The sequence below is a fragment of the Lissotriton vulgaris genome, chromosome 5 (genome assembly GCF_964263255.1).
Source record: "Lissotriton vulgaris chromosome 5, aLisVul1.2, whole genome shotgun sequence".
In the NCBI taxonomy this organism is placed as follows: Eukaryota; Metazoa; Chordata; class Amphibia; order Caudata; family Salamandridae; genus Lissotriton; species Lissotriton vulgaris.
The window spans coordinates 897,888,993-897,908,797 of record NC_141693.1 but is presented as its reverse complement, the minus strand read 5'-3'; the positions used below and the strand labels follow the sequence as shown (position 1 = coordinate 897,908,797).

The following is a 19,805-nucleotide window of genomic DNA, read 5'->3' as shown; positions in this document are numbered from 1 at the left end:
CCATGATAAAATTTAACACACCCCTTACTTTATAACTTCTATAGCATTAAAGTTTAGTGCGAAAAGACAGATAGGCTAAAGCAGCAGTAGCAGGCAGAGTGCGTGGTGAGACAAGCGGCCATGTTTGCAACAGTGCGCATGAGCAACCGGTTCCCTCCAGAATGCGAGTGCGTCACATCACATGGGTATGACCGACGCATGCGCAGACTGAATTTCAGCGAAGCAGCCATTTCTTCTAGTGCAAGCTTTGTTAATATAAAAAGACACACAGGCAAGCCTCTTGGGGACACCCGCGTGTTGGGGAAAATGCTAAATAAATGACGAACAGTTGGATTAATATGATTATACATTAGACGAGGTTCATGAATGAGAGCAAGTCGCTTTACGTGCGAATCCTTGCTCCATCACAGGCGCGCGCTTGAGGCGGCACGGGCCCAGGGGGAACTGCCGCCCGATTGGCGCCACGCTGAGATCGTAGTCTTCCTGAAACCGGGCAGGGCGCCGGACAGGCACGACTCGTACCGGCCCATTTCTCTTTTAAATATTGAGGCCAAAATCCTGGCAAAGGCTTTGGCGAACCGACTGCTGCCCTTTATTACGGACCTGGTCCATCCTGACCAGGCCGGATTCATGCCCCGTAGAGCTACTCGCCATAATATCCGGCGGGCGCAGGCGGCGGTTGGCGCCATGGGCGCTCGGGATGAGCAGGCGGCCCTCCTACTGGCGGACATGGACAGGGCCTTCGACTCTGTGAGTTGGGCATACCTGTTTACACTCCTGGCTCGCCTTAACCTTGGCCCAGTGTTCCTGTCGTATTTGCAATTGCTGTACACCAACGTCACGGCCTCAGTCCGAGTGGCCGGGGCCACTTCCGGGCGCTTTCGAATTGGTCAGGGCACCCGGCAGGGTTGCCCATTGTCCCCGTACCTGTTCGCCCTTGCGATGGAGCCCCTGGCGTCCCGGGTGCGGGCTGATGCCCAGTTACGCGGGTTCGTCTGGAATGACGACCTGGTAGATAGGATAGCACTCTAAGCGGAGGATGTCCTTTTCTTTCTCACCGACCCACAACGCTCAGGCCCCCGGGTTCTGGAGGTCATGCGCGTCTTTGGCGAGATCTCCGGCCTCCGACTCAACCTTCATAAATCGACCCTGTGGGTGCTGGGCGGCGGAGTCGTGACTGACCCCTGGGCTGCGGGACTGCGGGTGGCGACGGATGGTCTGAAATACCTTGGCATATATCTTTCGGAGTTGCGCGTCGTGGCTTGGGATCGTGGCGTCCTGCCAGTGTGGGAACTGGTCCAGGCCGATGTCAAGACTTGGTCCAGAATGCCCCTTACCATCTTTGGAAGATCGGCCATCTTCAAAATGGTGGCGCTTCCGCGTCTGCTATATCAACTTCAGAATTTCCCGTACTCTATCGGCCCGCAGTGGTTTCGCCAAGTCAATTCGGTGCTGGGTCGATTCCTATGGGCCAGTGGTGCGGCCAGGGTGGCGTTGAAAACGTGCTTCTTGTCTACTTACTGTGGTGGCCTGGCCACCTCTGACCTCCTCTCCTACTACCAGGCTTCCCAACTGCTTATTCTTAATGAATGGTGGTACAGCGATAGGGGGGACCCGGCGTATGCCTTAGAACGGTCGCTCATGGGTGACAATACCCATGAACAAGGGGTTCCACAGGGCTCGATCTTGAGCCCCGCGTTATTCAATCTGTACATGGAACCCCTTGCCAAACTGGTGGAGTCATATGGTGTTGCAATAGTCTCCTATGCAGACGACACACAACTGGTGATCAACCTGTCCCGTGATCCAGTTGTGGATGCTGAGAATTTCTCGGCCTGCTTGGTGGCACTTGATGGTTGGATGAAGCAGAACTATCTCCGCCTCAATGGTAATAAGACGGAAGTTTTTATTGTAGGTCCCTGTCCTTCCATCTGGACTTCTGCTTGGTGGCCCATAGAACTGGGCTCTGTCCCGGCCCCGGTAGACACAGTCAAAAACCTTGGCTTTCTTCTTGACTCTAATCTAGCCTACACTAATCATGTTGGTAAGGTTGCCGGTAAATGCTATGGCCTCTTGAAGGTCATGAGGAAAATCCTGGACCTACTGCCCCCTAGCTCCAGAAAAACTATGGTACATGCCTTGGTCACCTCCCATTTAGACTATGGGAACTCCCTCCTATGTGGACTCAGTAAAAAAGGCCTAACACAGTTACAACGCGTCCAGAACGCAGCTGCTAGGCTGGTCCTATACCTCCCTAGGAGAGCCTCGGGGAAGCATGCATTACGTTCCCTGCACTGGCTCCCAATAAAGGAACGAATTAAATTTAAAACCATGTGCATCACCCACCGTATAGCTCACAAAAAAGCACCTCCATATCTCCAGGACTTGCTTCCAATCTACCGTCCCTCACGCCCTCTGAGATCGATGGGCAGCATGCTATTAGTGGCTCCACGGATACACAGAGCAAGGATGGGAGGACGGTCCTTTAGACACCTTGCCAGTAAAGACTGGAATGACTTACCCATCGAATTGAGGATAGAGCCGTCTGAAACCAGGTTCAGACAGAGGCTGAAAACCCATCTCTTCCCCAAGACATTATCTGCATAGTCTCCCCGGTCCCTAGTGCTCTTCCTCTGTGAGCTAAGCTTAAGAGATGATGGTGGGAGTGTCAGTGCGGGGACGCACTGTTCTCTGTGCAACCAGGCGCTTAACAAATGTCATTAACTTAATACGCTCCACACCATTCTGTATTCAGCCCGCCTGCGTCGCGTACTGCCGTCGGTTACCAGAGTGGTCTTCGCTGTGTGGAGGCAGGCCCTACACCGCATGGGCTGGTGGGGTAAGTTAACGGCCGAGACGCCGCTCTGGCACAATGGTCTGCTCCCGGAACTGGCGGCCCTGGCCGGTTTTGAGGGCTGGGAGGCAATAGGTATCACGCTACTGGGCCAGGTCATGTCCGGCACTACCCTTAAATCGTTCGAGGAACTCCGCACGGAGTTCCAAATGCCTCAGTCCCAATTTTTCCGCTACTTGCAGCTGCGCCATGCCCTCACCCCGAGCATTGCCAGCCTGGACTCCTTACCGGAGTTCAGCCCGGTCGAGGCAAAGGTGTTTATGGGGGATCTGGGGGACAGAAAGGTTTCCCGGATATACCAGACGCTGGTCATTCATTGCTCCTCTACCCTACACTCCCTTCGGGTGGCATGGGAAGTGGACGTCGGCCCTCTCGATGAGGACGATTGGAGGGAGGCGCTAGAATCCCCACGTGGAACCGCCATTGCTGTACGGCTCCGACTCATCCAATTTAAATACTTGCATCGGGCCTACTACACCCGTGAACGATTGTGGAGAGCTGGGTTGATTGCATCCTCGGAATGTTTGCGCTGTGGGACGGTGCCTGGGTCCCTGATACATACTGTGTGGTTGTGTGGTCGGCTGTCTGGTTTCTGGAGAGGCGTGTGGAGTTGTCTGTCTGAGGTTCTGGGCTGGGACCTTCCCCGCACCCATCGGCTGGGATTATTGCACGTCATGGAGGGCATCGGTGGGAACATATATAAGCGTCATCTGCTGCTTTTGGGGCTTGTTGTTGCCAAGCGGGACCTGGCCCGGGCGTGGAAGGCGGTGAGGGCCCCCCCCTGTCTGCGTGGAAAGCTGGGCTGGACTACTTTGTGGGCCTGGAAAGGCCGATCTTTGAGGCGAGGGGCTGCCCGCGCAAACACTACAAAATTTGGAAGCGATGGGCCGATTACCGGGGTCTGTCACTGGATCCCCCAGCAGAACGAGAGGAGGACATTTGATGGCATGGACATTGTTGGCCCGAGTCTGCGACGCTCCAGTCGCGCTGCACCTACACCTTTTATTCTATTGCTGTGTACACGTGTGGATGGGGGGTGGAGGGGGAGTTTGGGTGTTGGGGGGGCCGGGGTTGGGGGGTAGGGTGGGTTGGGGGGTTCTTCATACTGAGCCTATTCTTAAGGCCTGCTTGGACATTTGCTACCTATGTGATTTATTGTACCGATATCGTTGTGGTGATCTCCGGCCTTGGGGGTGCCACGTTGTTATTGCTCACTTGCTCAATAAAATTGTTTGTGAAAAAAAAAATATAACGTCCTACCTCTGTTATTCATCTCCTACTTTCTCCTTTCAAATTCTCTTGTAAAGACGTTAACAACAATTGAAGGGAACAATTTCTTCATATTTTTAATAAAGCATTTGACACAATGCATAGTGATATCGTATTTATTGAATGTTTAAAAATTAATTTTCACAAGTCTTAAAATAGGTGAATGCAAGAAAAGTTACTTGCCGCATATGCAAGACTGCTTTCAAGAGGAGACCCCAATAAAGAGGACTGGTGTGGAACTGCAAGTATGCGGAAGCACTTGCAGACTAAGAATCTGGTCAACTTAGCAAGGGACGAGTTAAGGAGATTGAGAGACGCTCCTCCTGCTTCATGAAGAGGCCCAAGTACCAGTGGAGCAACCCTGTCAACCTCTACTGCACAGCCTAATATTTGTCAACAATTTGGAATCCTTTAAGAGAAAAAGTAAGAAGGTTTGGAGCTCTGTATGCCATCCTAATACCTAATCATCCTTTAGTTATACACAGATCCACCCTGTATCAGACCTATCCATACAAGTTTGAATTTGAGATTATCTGCCACCGAAAACCCCTCAAGTACTCATATCCGTTACTTTTTAACCAGTTCCGTGCTCATGACGGAACCACTCCATCATGAGCCACGGGCGCGCAGTGCTAGTGACGGAGTGGTTCCATCGTGCCGCGGCCGCCCCGCCCACGCTGCATCAATTCCGCGCCTGCACGGCTGAATTTATGAGCGGGCGGGCTGTAAACGGAACCACTCCTTCATTAGCACAGTTCACCTGTGGCTCATGACGGAGTGGTTCCGTCACGAGCATGGCGGCGCCGCGCGATGACCCTCCCCTCCAGCGCCACGGCAGAATTACCGCCACGCCCAAGGGGTTAACTCATCGCGTAGTCATATTGTGAGTATTTACCTTAAAGTTGTCCATTAAAAATTTGCGAATCTCTCTAGCTTCATACAACTAGTTCATGCCATATTTGAGACATCAGTGAAATGAACTGGAACAGGAGGATATACTTTCTTCAATGTTGGTAACTTGCTGCTGACTTATGTAACATTGTGGTAACTGAAAAAAGAGTTAAAAATGTATATGTTGTACATATGAAAAAGAGGGACCCCCTGTAACTAGTGAAAAGTTCCTAGGTCAGGACAACAAAATTTCAAAAATAGCAAAATCCTAGGCAACTTAAGTGTCCTGAAGGATACCAGGTACATCAACACAAAAAATAACAGATGCTACAGAGTACTGGACTAATAACGGCAAATAGAATTAAAAAATGTACTGTTCATTTATTATAAAAAACATGAATACACATTGCAAATAAAAACCACACTGGGTGGCAATAGTACAGTAAATAGCAATTATGCCGAAATCACATAAGGCATATAATGATGCAAATACAATACACATACAATACTCATACAATAAAAAATCAATGCAGAATTGAGTTAAAAAACAACAAAGTGGCCCTGGCTTGACACTCTATCAGGTAGTGTAACACCTTAATAAGGAGACCACCCCTGGTACCTTTGTCTTAGTGCACACCGCTACATGTGAATTTATACACTTAAAAATTTGTGTTTTCTCACATTCCGCAGATTGGAAACTGTGATCCAAACCCCTTACAACTGAAGTCGCCATGTATCATTGGCTTCATCAGTGATTCGTTAACTCTTTGGTAAATACACCATTCATATGCTTTCATTTGCAACTGCACCTAGGTGCAACACTTTAGACGACCATTTATAACCACATAATAAAGCATTTTTACTCTTATTTTACCTAGTCAAGAGTGCTGTCCACACTTGAGAAATATCTCCTTTGCGCTACCTTGCGCCAGTTTTTACTTGATTCCTAGGTAAGGATCCATAGTCGGCTTCAAAAGTATCTTTCAGCATGTCCACTTAATGCTCTTGTCATATTGGTATGCCTGTGTGGATTTATATCCTCTCTGCCTTATTCTTTTTTTTGCACAAATCTATTCTTTGGTATTTTCTTTCTCCTTCACTTAATATTTTTTAAGCAGCTGGACTTAACAGTCCTGGTGGTTTGATCTTCTTATCTCTTTTACTCCTTGAGCACAAACCAGCTTTCTTCATTAAATGCCTCCACTTCGAAGTAGCCTTTGCTATCAGCTGCAGTGTACTGTGTTGTGCAACATGTTTTGTGCAGTTGTAATTTTTATACTGTTCTTTTTTAGACTCTTCAAGTGGTTCTCCAGAAGAAGGCGTGTGAAATGCCAAAACACGCGTAGAGATTACCATTTAACCCACTTTGATTTTTTTTAACTCAATTCTGCATCGATTTTTATTGTATGAGTATTGTATGTGTATTGTATTTGCATCATTATATGCCTTATATGATTTCAGCATAATTGCTATTTACTGTACTATTGCCACCCAGTGTGGTTTTTATTTGAAATGTGTATTCATGTTTTTTATAATAAATGAACAGTACATTTTTTAATTCTATTTGCCGTTATTAGTCCAGTACTCTGTAGCATCTGTTATTTTTTGTGTTGTTGTGCCTGGTATCCTTCAGGACCCTTAAGTTGCCTAGGATTTTGCTATTTTTGAAATATGTTGTACATATGTCCAAGCTTAATTTGAATGTTCATAAAAACAATTGTTCTCAATAGGATTGAGGATGAAAAGTAATCATCAGAGGTTATATTTGTACTGCAAAATAGGAAATAGTATTGCATTATACTCTGGCCTTGTGATTAATTGGACTAAGTCCTGTGTTTACGTACTCTCGGTGACACTCCCTCTCTACCGCGCGGCTGCCCTATACAGGTGGCACAGATGGGATTTAAGTATTTGGGGGCCTTTATTACACTGGATCCCGTTGTCCGTTATGAACGTAATCTGCTTCCTCCACTCCAACGGTTGAAATCTGACGTTGTGGCCTGGTGCGGACTGCCATTGTCCCCCTGGGGCGTGGAGCTCTTTTCAAAATGATGTCTTTGCCGCAGTTTTTATACCCGCTTCAGAACACGTTTGATGTCATTCCGGCGGGCTACTTCCGGGAGGTGGAGAGTTTGCAGAGGCGGTTGATATGGGGTGGGCGTCCGCGTATCACCCTCGCCAAACTGACGCTTCCCTGGTACAACGGCGGTATCGCACTTCCTGATATCAAGCGATACTACTGGACCTCCCAGCTGGGAGCGATTAATCATGGAATGTACGGTCCTGCGTTGAAAATCGCGTTTGAGATGGATAAGTGGCAGCTACCGGGTGGAGATTATAACAGGGCGCTTTATTCCAAATCTGCGGGAGGGAAATTGTCGGGACCCACCAAGATAGCAGTGCGAGTGTGGCATTGTGCGAATGCGGCTATGGGATGGACGGACCGATTGACCCGGGCGACTCCGCTTTATGCGTCTGAAAAACTGGGTAGCCTGTGGAGGACGAAAGGCTTTGAGAAGTGGGATAGGATCGGTATTAGCAAGGTAAGTGACCTCTGGGACATAGATAGGATTAAGACCTTCGAGGAGTTGAAGGTAGAATACGAACTTAGTGACAAGGAGTTCTTCTGTTATATACAGATCCGCCATGCGTTGAATTTGGTTTTTCCTGCAGGTGTTGCTATCCTGGAATCATACCCACTCGAAGATCGGGTGCTTGATGGATACGTTCCAGACAGCACTATTTCTTTGATGTATAAAAAATTGATTAACGACTGTGCTGACCTGTTGGTACACCTCAGATAGGTTTGGACCAGTGACGGTTTCAAATTATATGATAAGGACTGGCAATCCGCGATATCCTCACCCAAGGAGGTCGCAATTCCAGCCTGTCTCCGACTCGTGCAGCTTAAGATCCTGCATCGGATCTACGTGACTGGCCCTCGCTTGATTCATATGGGTTATTCTGTGGATGGGTTGTGTAAGCGTGGGTGCGGCTTAACTGGTACTTTCCTCCACATAATTTGGGAATGCCCGGAGGTAGTAGTGTTTTGGAATCGAGTACATGCAGTGATGGCGGAGGTCACGGGTGTTACACTGCTACCCGAAGCCAGGCGTTGCTTACTGAATGTTTGGGAACCGACTGATTATGATGTGGGTAGACTCGGTGGGCGACCCTGGGGAATATGGTCACCAAGAGAGATATAGCACAGTTGTGGGGCTCCCAGAGGCCGCCCATGGTTTTGGCATGGAAGGAGAACATGGATTGGTGTATGTTTCGGGAGAAAACGGTGTATGTGGCATGCGGCAGACCGAGGAAGTGGGGTAAAATTTGGGGTCAGTGGAACGCATACCGGGGTGATGTGTGTACACCTCCCCTCACCGATATACTGGATGTTCCTCTTTCCCCCTGACCCGACATTCCTAGTACTATCTAGTCCTAACGTACTGTGGCTCTGTTTCCCCCCTGCTCCCCTCCCCCCCTTTTCTGTAATGATGATTTGTATTAAATTGTAATGCGCTTTCTCCCCTCCTTGAACACGTATCCAGCTGTATGCCTCTTATTGCCTTGTTTGTTATTGTTTTATTGTCAATAAAAAGATTTTTTTAAAAAGTATTGCATTATACAAATGTTAGGCCGAGATTGGTCACTCACTTCATTCACAAACTCCTGGGCTTGATCTGATAGAGCCCTTTTTGGACTTCCATGATCTAGAAATTCAGAAATAAATAGCAAGGAAAATTAAAAGACAAGTTTAAAAAAAAAAACAACAACATTTTTACTTTGTATTTGAAGTACAGGCTGAAAACGTGTAACGAGCATTAAAATGAGAAATGGGTTTCAGAAAGAAATGTCTATAAGACAGATTTGTATTTTATAAAAATATTTATAGAAGCAAGAAAAATGATAACTCATACATTGTTCAATTTTAAATCACATATTTGGGCAATGAAATCGGGAGGACATGCTTTTTTACGTTTGGTTCATTTCAGAATGCCTACGAATTCCAGTAAAACATGACATATACACAAGTGCTTATCTCAAAATGGTTTTCGATCATGAAATGTTGAAGACAAACCTTATAACTCCATTAGGTCCATTGCAATTTTCGGCTGATAACATATGGAGAGCAGTCAGTGGATCTGGTGTGTCGAGTTGTTCACCACCACGTGGTATAGTGTATGGTTAGTACGTCTCATGGTTGAGATATCTGTGTAAGGAGATACCACTGGGGGCAAATGAAGTTGAAGGTTATTAAAAAACATGGAGAGCGTGCTAAAATACAACATTGACCAATCAATTACATGTGCAGTGCATGGGGAGGAAGCAGCACGTGACACACTACTTAAAAAATGATATGCGGCAGGATTAAGTGATTTGCTCAGAAACATCGCCTACCAAGGCAAAATATTTAAGTTATAAGAGCTGGAAACCGTGCAAAAATACACTTTTGCCGAAAACATTACTTTTGCATGGGGCTCGTGACGCACTACTTAAACGAGAAAAACTACATCGTATTCACTTGAACAGCACGTAGCACACTGCTGTAGGAGCGGCCACGTGGCGCTTGGCAAATTAAACGAACACACCAGTGATTTGCACAGAAACAAAAGTTACGAAGTCAACTTTAACGATATAAAAAAGAGGGAAGCGTGCTTAAAAATAGCATTGCCAAATCGAACATTAATTTGCATTTACGCGGTATTTAAAGTTTGTTCAGATTAATTAATTTAATTACTCACAAAGAAGTAGATACAAACACTCTCGATGGCTGTGACTGCGGAATAGGTAAAGTTCAAGAAGGTTGGCAGCTTATAAATGCTTTGCAGAAGGATGATTGGTTGAGCATGATGTCACTGGGTGTGAGAGCTGTGATTGGGCATGTTGTAATTGAGAATGCGCAAATAAAATGAAATACGTTAGGGGTACATAGCCAGATGGTGGGACGTGTTGTGCGCATGTGTAACATTAACATGCATGCGCTAGCACAAACATGCATGCGCAAAGTGAAGGCAACTCCTAGGGGTACATACATAGATGGAGTTCAGATGTCCCCGTGGTCTTGAAGTGGCTTCAGGAGGGGGGCTTTGCAGCCCTCCGCCATAAAATAATAATATATAATTAGCCATGCCATTGGGGCTGGGGACCCCAGTGCCCGTAATTGGGCACGGGAGGGGGCCCCAATTCCGGCCACTGCCCATAAAAAAATGTAATACCTATACTCCGCTTATCGTCATCGTACCATAAGCGCACCCTTCCGATCACGTGCTGAAGGGTAATTGGCTGTCAAGTGGTTGTCAACATTCGAAACTAGAAACTGTTGACTGCCATTTTATGTCTCGGTACAAGGGAGGCTGAAGAAGCGTGTGAAATGTGTGTTTAAAACGTGAAAAGGGTGAGGGTAGACACACCCTGATCCTCTAGGTCTCCTCAGGGGGTCCCACAAGTCAACATAAAAAACCAATAAAAATATTTACAAATTAGCACTTCCAAAATCTTTGAAATTCACTGAAAAAACCATAGGTGTCAGACATGTTATAGTTAGGAATTAGCATTTAAAAAACCTTTGAAATTCACTGAAAAAAGCATAGGTTTCTGAATTATAGTTAGGAATTAGCATTTAAAAAACCTCAGAAATTCACTGAAAAAAACATAGGTTTCAGGGGTGTTATAGTTAGCTGGACATTTCACTCGTATAAAACCATTGAAATTCCCCCGTTATAGTTAGTTGTACTAACTATAACTCGCGCACCCGCAATCCACTGCTGATGATGTCACCTATTACATCATTCATGACATGGTCAGTGACATCACTGATGACATCTCAAAGGACCAGGTGCAAGGCAGAATGCTCTTTATTGCTCTTGACGTTACGCATTACTACAAAGAACATTTTGTTCACACGGAGAGCCATTCAGGAAGTACATGCATAAATCAACATATGACATGGACAAAGGACCACAGTGCATCACTCTCACAAAGTAAGTAAAACATGTTGGCCATTTTGTAACATGCATCTATAAGTAGAGAAGCATTTAGTCTATTACTGCTACGGGCATAGTTGTACCTCGCAGAAACATTATGACAGAAAATTATAAACAACTGTCAGTATTCCGCAGTAATGAAACAAAATCTGATATTGCGCTAGTGGCTAGATGATCATTGTGCAATGTTTGGAAACCCCAATGGGCATCGAGTTATCGAGCCAGTGCTCAACAGATTCATGCATTCAGTGATAGGGTGTGTATGCGGACTAGTGCCCTAGTATCATCACATCTCTGATACAGTGGCTCAAGAAATGGTTATATACCAGTACCTATGTAGTGGGGTCACTGATTAACACAAAATTAATGGATACTATGTGACAGTGATGTTTATGCACCAAGTGGCCGCTAAGAAGTGTCTAAGTCCAATCTACGTTTTATAAAGTGAAAATACAAATATGGGTTGATTGTGTTAAAAAAGGAGAACAAACAAAAAATATATTAGTTGATTAAAAAGTCTCTTATCTTGCATTCAGTGTTCACCTGAGCCCGGGGAAGAAAAGGGTAGGGAACACGTTAATTGGCCATGCAGCATGGTGGGTCCCTTCCTTTCCTCCTGTGGAAAGAGAATAAGACAGAAAACATAGTAAGTACTAATTCAATATTCAGTGTAAACAGATAATTAAAACCAATGTAACTGTGAAACAAAAAAAAGTAATAATCAGTATCATGGAAGGACATCCAGTTACTTCTCATGGAGATGTGTGGCAAACTCCTCATCAAGGTTGTGGCCCCCAGGGAATCTAGTTTCTAACTCTTTAATCCATTCACGTAGTTTCTTTTTTCCTTAGAGCTAATTCCCTATTGCCACCTCTTTACCAAAGTTAATCTGCTCAATCTCAAAAAACCTGAGAAGAGAACTGTTAGATTGATGGCACTACTGAAAATGTCTGGCAATCGGATAGTGTAAATCAATGTTATTGATGGCCCTCAGGTGTTCCATGATTCTTTTCTTTACCATGTGGGTGGTACTCCCTACATATCTAAGTTTTGCAGGGACATTCTAACACAAAAATGACAAAATTGCTACTGCAAGTGAGGACACGTGTTATGTTTCACCTCTGGGCATGTCCTGGAATGGTGAATTCTTTTACCATATGGCTGAATTTCCAGGCTCTGCAATGCCCACAAGGGAAGAAGCCTTTGAGATTATACAGATTGCTTTTCTTCAACTCAGTAATATTCTCTTTGACAAGGATATCTCTCAAAGTAATCAAAGGTCTATCACTTATATTCAGACATATGATGTTTTCAGTTTTGAGAATATTCCAGTTATCAGCGATAATTTTCTGAACTTTCTTAGACTGATTGTTGTAAGTGGTGATCACTCTGATGTTGTTCTCATTCATGCTTTTCTTATTAGCTTAGCAATGAAGTTGATGGCTTCAGATTCACTACCCTTGCAAACAATAAATAAATCATCAATGTACCTGAGCCAGACAGCTACTTTTTCAAAGTCAGTCGAAAGTGTAGCGTAGAGTGAATTTCCTCCTCCCATTTGCCTTAGAAGAGGTTGGCAAAGCTCGGTGCGAAGCACGTACCTATCGCTGTGTCCCGCACCTGCCTGTACAGTTCCCCATCAAACATGAAGATGTTATTGGTGAGACACAACATTATCATGTCTGCCAGCATACTGGTGTGTTCCAAGTAACTGATGTTTTTGGTACTTAAGAAATGCATACAGGCCTCAATACCCTGGACGTGATCAATGATGGTATAGAATTAATTTATGTCCAGGGTAATCAGTAAGTACTTCTCCTCCCATTTAAATCCTTCAACTCTGTTAAGGAAGTCTTTTGTGTCCCTAACATAGGAGGGTAACAAAAAATAACATATTCTCTTAGAAAATGGTCAACATATTTTGAAATGTTTTGTACACTTTGCCCATTGAGGATACTATGGGCCTTCCTGGGGGAATAGTAGGGTTTTTGTGAATCTTAAGGAGAAGGTACAATATGGGCAGCTTAGGATAATCTTTTTTCAAAAAACAATTTTCATGCCAGGAGATAATACCAGTTTCTTGCCATTTTGAAAGTTTCTCCCTCCCACGTATTGTTTATACTAGCATTGTACGTATTGGTATTGCATGCACAATAGAACCTTTCATCATCAAGCTGTCTTTTTGCCACATTAATATACATTTGCTTACTCCACAGTACTATATTACCACCTTCGTCTGATGAGCGTATTACAATGATACTATCTTGAGATAGAGACACAATACTTTTTCTTTGTTTCCATAACAAGTTGAAGCCTTTAGCATTTCTGTTCATGTTGCTGTGCTTCTGCTTGATAAGTTCTTTGGTAATAATGTCGTGAAAGGTGTCAATTGAGTCGCGGGGAAGGATCGGGTAGAATACTGAACGTGGTTTAAAAGTAGTACATGCAGCTTTATCTGTAACAATGTCAGTAAGATCGTAGGAGGATAGTTCTTCAGTTTCTAGCCATGGTGCCTGTTCTAGATCCTGCATGATCTGTAACATGTATGCGTCGCCGACGGTCAGTGAGGGTTCTGCTAATGTTTCAGCAGTCATCTCGCTATCAACAGGGAGTTTATTATTTCTGAGAGTGCGCCACTTTTTCAACTTCAGCTTTCTTATGAACTTAAAAATATCTACACAGGTGTTGGCATAGTTAAATAGTTCTGTGGGACAAAAGGTTAAGCCTTTTTTCTTGTTGAGATAGTGTTTGTGATGTTAGATTAACAATAGTTTTGTTTACCATTGCGAGGTCCATCATTGTTTCGTTTTTCTGGAGCCGCCCGCCTGGTTCCCATGGGCTCTGTATTTCTTTGACCTGTGTTTTTGCTTGAGTAGCCTTTGTTTGCTGCACCCCTGCCTCTTCCTTTTCCTCGCCCTCGGCCCCTCCCGTCCTCGGGTTGGTGGGGTTGGGGTGGGTGTTGTCTTCCCTGATTGTTGACCTTTCTTCATCACTCTGTATTCGTATAAAAAAGGGGCTTGACTAGATATTATTTCGACTTCAGAAGAGGGGCTGGTTGTATGTACTGAAGCATCAGTATCAGAGTCACTGGTGTCACTGGACATGGGTAAATTATCATTCGCAGTAGTAGGAACCCTTGGTTCTTCATGGGGTGTTTTTTAATTGTACAGGTGATTATATTTATGGCTTTAGGTAAGAATGCGCCTATTCTCATAATCTATACAATCTCTGTGTAACTTACTTTGCAGAGTTGTATGTCATCCTCATGTTTCAACAGTCTTCCTTTCAATTCATCTTTGAATTTTTTTATGTTGTCTCTTTCAGTGCTTTTATTCAGGTCATTCTTGATCTCAGCTATTTCCTTGAGTATTTTTCTCCCTGTCTTCTCAAGCATATTTTATGTGTATAAAGAGCATATTCTTGGAACACATGGCAGAGTTCTCCACCCACTCTTCTAACATGCGTGGATTGGGAGATTCATGTGAGAGAGTTCTATAGATTCTAAGGCCATATGGAACCATTTGCTTGTCCACATAGTTCTGGAGGGAGATGGCCTCCCACCATTTCGATGTTTCCTGTTTTTTGAGTTTTTCGTACTTTTTAAGTTGAGTGTTAAGTACATTGTCTTTGTTCGATTGTGTTTCTACTGATCGCTCTTTTCCTGGAGCGCGCGCGAATAGAGTTTGTGCTGCTATCCGCCTTTCATTTTCGTCTTCCATGATGATAGTACTTATTTTAGTATAGTAGTTTATTACTCCTGTGCACATAGAAATGTACGTGTTACTGGGGACTGCTGGGTGAGTTGCCTCCAGTGTTCCCGGCTCCCCAGGAGCATCTGCCCTAGCACCGGGACCTTCCCGCCCATAAACATGCACCACCTGACTACGGACTTGTTCCCGGAAGGACCCGCTTTCTGGTTTCAAATATATATGCAATTTCAGGGCACGATCAAAATTATCCGGTTGTCAGGCATTTTCAGGAGAAACATCTAGGCATACCTGACAAGCTCCAATATTTTCTAATTGATTCTGTGGAGGTTTGAAGGAGAGGAGGGGACCGCGAGGCTAAATTCTGTCTCCTTGAGACTAGATACATATTGGAGCTCAACACAAAGAATCCAAATGGAATAAATGACAGGGAAGACCTTTACACCTGCATTTAGGATCTGTCAGTTTGCCCATAAGACCTGTCCGGATATATGAAGGATCTTATCCCAGCAATGTCATTTTTCATTATACTGTAACATCTTGACATTGTGGTGACTCTTTTGTATATTGCATATTTAAAATAGGTTTTTCCCAAAAAATTTCTTGATTTGTATTTTAGGAATTATCTGTTGTCATATTTGCACTTTATATTGCTAATTTTGCACAATCACTCTTGCACTTATAATGTTTCTAGCAGGCATCGTTACAGGCCCACTTGAGCTCTTTTCAGATTAACACATTGTTGATTCAAACATATTAAGGAGGGAGTAGCATTAGGGAGTTCATTTCGAGATCCCCCCTCAATTAACGCTGCTGTATTATACTTGAGCATATTGAACAGCTTTCGCACAATATTGATATTTGGACTGTAAATATGTATATATTAGGTCGATACCTTATTACATAGACATAACTATTTGTCATGTATATTGGATGGTGCCATCTCTATTTTTGCGTGCTGTGTAAATATGCTTGTACATAGATTAACTGAATAATCGTTTTTATTGAATGTGAAGTATTCTTGGGAACTATATATGTTTTCCTTTATCGATTGCATAACAACAGCGTTAGTGTGCAAAGTATTTTTACTATGTTCATGAATCAACTGATTGTACTGTCACTTTAAATGCCCCGCTCAATGACGAGCAGTTTGTCATGTGATCCAGCCTCTCCGAAGGAGAAACGCGTCATGGCGGCAGCGCTGGCTTTATTTTAATAAACCACCTTTGCACCAGCATTTTCTTGGGTCGACTCTTTGTCACTGTGGAACCAGCAGTTGTTCTTCTGCCTTTAAAGTGACGAGCTTCGCAATATATATATATATATATATATATATATATATATATATATATATATATATATATATATATATATATATATATATATATATATACATATATATATATTCACTGAAAAAAACCATAGGTTTCACATACGTTATAGTTAGGAATTAGCATTTTAAAAACCTTTGAAATTCACTGAAAAAACCATAGGTTTCACACCAGTTATAGTTAGCTGGTCATTTTACTCATACAAACCCTTTGAAATTCCCCTGTTATAGTTAGTTCAGCTAACTATAAGTCGCACGCCCGCAATGCACTGCTGATGACGTCACTCATGACATGGTCAGTGACATCACTCATGACATCACTGATGACATCTCAAATTACATCACTGATGACATCACTGATGACATCATCCAGTGGATGTGTGTCTTTCTGAAAAATAAATATCTTTTATATATGTATAACTAAAGGTCGATGGAAGAATATTTGGCCAAGTAAGTGTCTAAATGGATGACTTTTTTAAAAAATTGATTGTATAACTGACTGATTAATTGTATCTTAGTGAATACATGGGTTAGCTAGTAATGTTTAAATATGTAAATATCTGTATCAGTCTCACACATTTTTTGAATAAGTGGCTGCATGGGTTGGTGAGAAGCTACATGAGTGTCTATATAGGTTATTAGTTTGTTTTTTAAGTATCATTATGAGTGTCTGAGTGTTTATATGGTTTGGTTGGGGATATTACTTAGCACATAGATGCATTAATGAGTGACTCACTGTTTATATGTGTTTTGAAGACAGCATGTGTGCAGGACTGTATGGGTGGATGAGTGTGTGTATAGGTGTGTTAGTGAGAGAATGACTGTCTCAATACTGTCTTATGACTAAGTACATATGTGTTAAACTACTATATGTGAGTATTGGTGTATATACGTGAGTATATATGTGAGTTAGAGATTTGAAGAGTTCCTGTATAACTAAGTATGTGTTTCTATAAGTGATCGTTTAAGAGAGTCAGTATGTGTATGTTTGTGTGTATAGCTGTATATGCAAGTAAATGGATGTTTGTTTCTATTTTTGAATGTGTGTATCAAAGGTTATATTAGAGTGAGAGGAGGTCTGCCACTCTTTCACAAGGATGATGTCATCAGTGATGTCATTTGAGATGTCATCAGTGATGTCATGAGTGATGCCACTGACCATGTCATGAGTGATGTAATATGTGACGTCATCAGCAGTGCATTGCGGTCGCGCGAATTATAGTTAGCTGAACTAACTATAAGGTGGGAATTTCAAAGGTTTTGTATGAGTAAAATGACCAGCTAACTATAACGTGTGTGAAACCTATGGTTTTTTCAGTGAATTTGCACGTTTTTTTAAATGCTAATTCCTAACTATAACATGGCTGAAACCTATGGTTTTTTTCAGTGAATATCAAAGGTTTTTTAAATGGTAATTTTTATCTATAACGTGGCTTAAAACTATGTTTTTTTCAGTGAATTTCAATGGTTTTGTAAATGATAATTTTTAAATGTAATAATTGTTATATTTTTTATAATGATTTACTACATTATTATAAATTATTTATTTTTAGATATATTATTTGTTAAATTACATTACATATTTTTAATATAAATTGAAAAAAAAATGTTTTTACACCTCTCTGCAGTGCAGCCACCTGGCGTGCTTGCATACTGGGGGTCCCTGGGGGCCAACTAGCCCACCTGGAACCTCCAGTATGCGCCAGGGGGCTGCATTGCAAAGAGGTGTAATGAGGCCACACCCTTTTTTACACCTCTCTGCAACGCAGCCCCCGGGCGCGTTTGCAGAGGGTAAACTAATTCCCCTTGCATACTAGGGGTCCCTGGGGTCCAACTAGCCCACCTGGAACCTCCAGTATGCGCCAGGGGGCTGCATTGCAGAGAGGTGTAATGAGGCCACACCCTTTTTTACACCTCTCTTCAACGCAGCCCCGGGCGTGTTTGCAGAGGGGTAACTAATTTCCCTTGCATACTGGGGGTCCCTGGGGGCCAACTAGCCCACCCTGAACCTCCAGTATGCACCAGGGGGCTGCATTGCAGAGAGGTGTAATCAGGCCACACCCTTTTTTACACCTTTCTGCAATGCAGCCCCCTGGCGCATTTGCAGAGGGGGAACTAATTCCCCTTGCATACTGGGGGTCCCTGTGGGCCAACTAGCCCACCTGGAACCTCCAGTATGCGCCAAGGGCCTTCATTGCAGAGAGGTGTACTAAGGCCACACCCCTTTTTACACCTCTCTGCAACGCAGCCCCCGGGCACGTTTGCAGAGGGTGAACTAATTCCTCTTGCATACTAGGGGTCCCTGGGGTCCAACTAGCCCACCTGGCACCTCCAGTATGCGCCAGGGGGCTGCATTGCAGAGAGGTGCAATGAGGCCACACCCTTTTTTACACCTCTCTGCAACGCAGCCCCGGGCATGTTTGCAGAGGGGGGAACTAATTTCCCTTGCATACTGGGGGTCCCTGGGGGCCACCTAGCCCACCTTGAACCTCCAGTATGCACCAGGGAGCTGCATTGCAGAGAGGTGTAATGAGGCCACACCCTTTTTTACACCTCTCCACAATGCAGCCCCCGGGCATGTTTGCAGAGGGGGAACTAATTCCCCTTGCATACTGGGGGTCCCTGGGGTCCAACTAGCCCATCTGGAACCTCCAGTATGCGCCAGGGGGCTGCATTGCAGAGCGGTGTAATGAGGCCACACCCTTTTTTACACCTCTCTGCAACGCAGCCCCGGGCGTGTTTGCAGAGAAGGAACTAATTTCCCTTGCATACTGGGGGTTCCTGGGGGCCAACTAGCCCACCTTCAACCTCCAGTATGCACCAGGGGGCTGCATTGCGGAGAGGTGTAATGAGGCCACACCCTTTTTTACACCTCTCTGCAATGCAGCCCCCTGGCGCGTTTGCAGAGGGGGAACTAATTCCCCTTGCATACTGGGGGTCCCTGTGGGCCAACTAGCCCATCCGGAACCCCCAGTATGCGCCAGGGGGCTGCATTGCAGAGAGGTGTAAGGAGGCCACACCCTTTTTTACACCTCTCCGCAACGCAGCCCCCGGGCATGTTTGCAGAGGGGGAACTAATTCCCCTTGCATACTGGGGGTCCCTGTGGGCCAACTAGCCCACCCGGAACCCCCAGTATGCGCCAGGGGGCTGCATTGCAGAGAGGTGTAATGAGGCCACACCCTTACACCTCTCCGCAACGCAGCCCTCGGGCATGTTTGCAGAGGGGGAACTAATTCCCCTTGCATACTGGGGGTCCCTGGGGGCCAACTAGCCCACCAGGAGCCTCCAGTATGCGCCAGGGGGCTGCGTTGCTTTGCCCTGGAGGGCACCCCCAACACTTTTTATCACTATGCCCCCGCAATTTGGTCCCCCTGGGGGGTAATTTAAAAAAAGACATACCAAGTTTAAAAAAAAAGAAATTTGGGCCTTGGAGGTCCTTGTGGGACCACCTTGGCAGGCCTAGGGGGTCAGGGTGTTTCTACCCTGGCTCCTTTTTGTGTTCTACACGTTTGTTTTTCTACTTTCTTATGCCTCGGTCTACTGAGCACAAGATGGCTGCCAACACTTCCTGGTTTGGAGTGTTGACAGCCAATGAGCATGCAGCTTTCTCGGAAAGGTACACGCACCGTACGCATACCGTGCACCCCGCAATTTTTCCGTTTTTTTTTTCCTTGGGGGTCCTTGTGTGACCCACTAAGCAGGCCTAGGGGGTCAGGGTGCTTCTACCCTGCCCCCTTTTTGAGTTCTACATTTTTGTTTTTCTGCTTTC

The 19,805-nt window shown here is 44.6% G+C and overlaps 1 long non-coding RNA gene across 1 annotated transcript; it reads right to left on the bottom strand.

Annotated features, from left to right (window-relative positions):
• Positions 1-5,033: 5,033 nt before the first annotated feature.
• LOC147711769 (uncharacterized) lies at positions 5,034-11,614 on the bottom strand. The gene is made up of 3 exons (XR_015295717.1): positions 11,542-11,614; positions 9,093-9,224; positions 5,034-5,171 (listed from the first exon to the last, which is right to left on the bottom strand). It is a non-coding gene; the product is annotated as an uncharacterized LOC147711769 (long non-coding RNA).
• Positions 11,615-19,805: the final 8,191 nt, after the last annotated feature.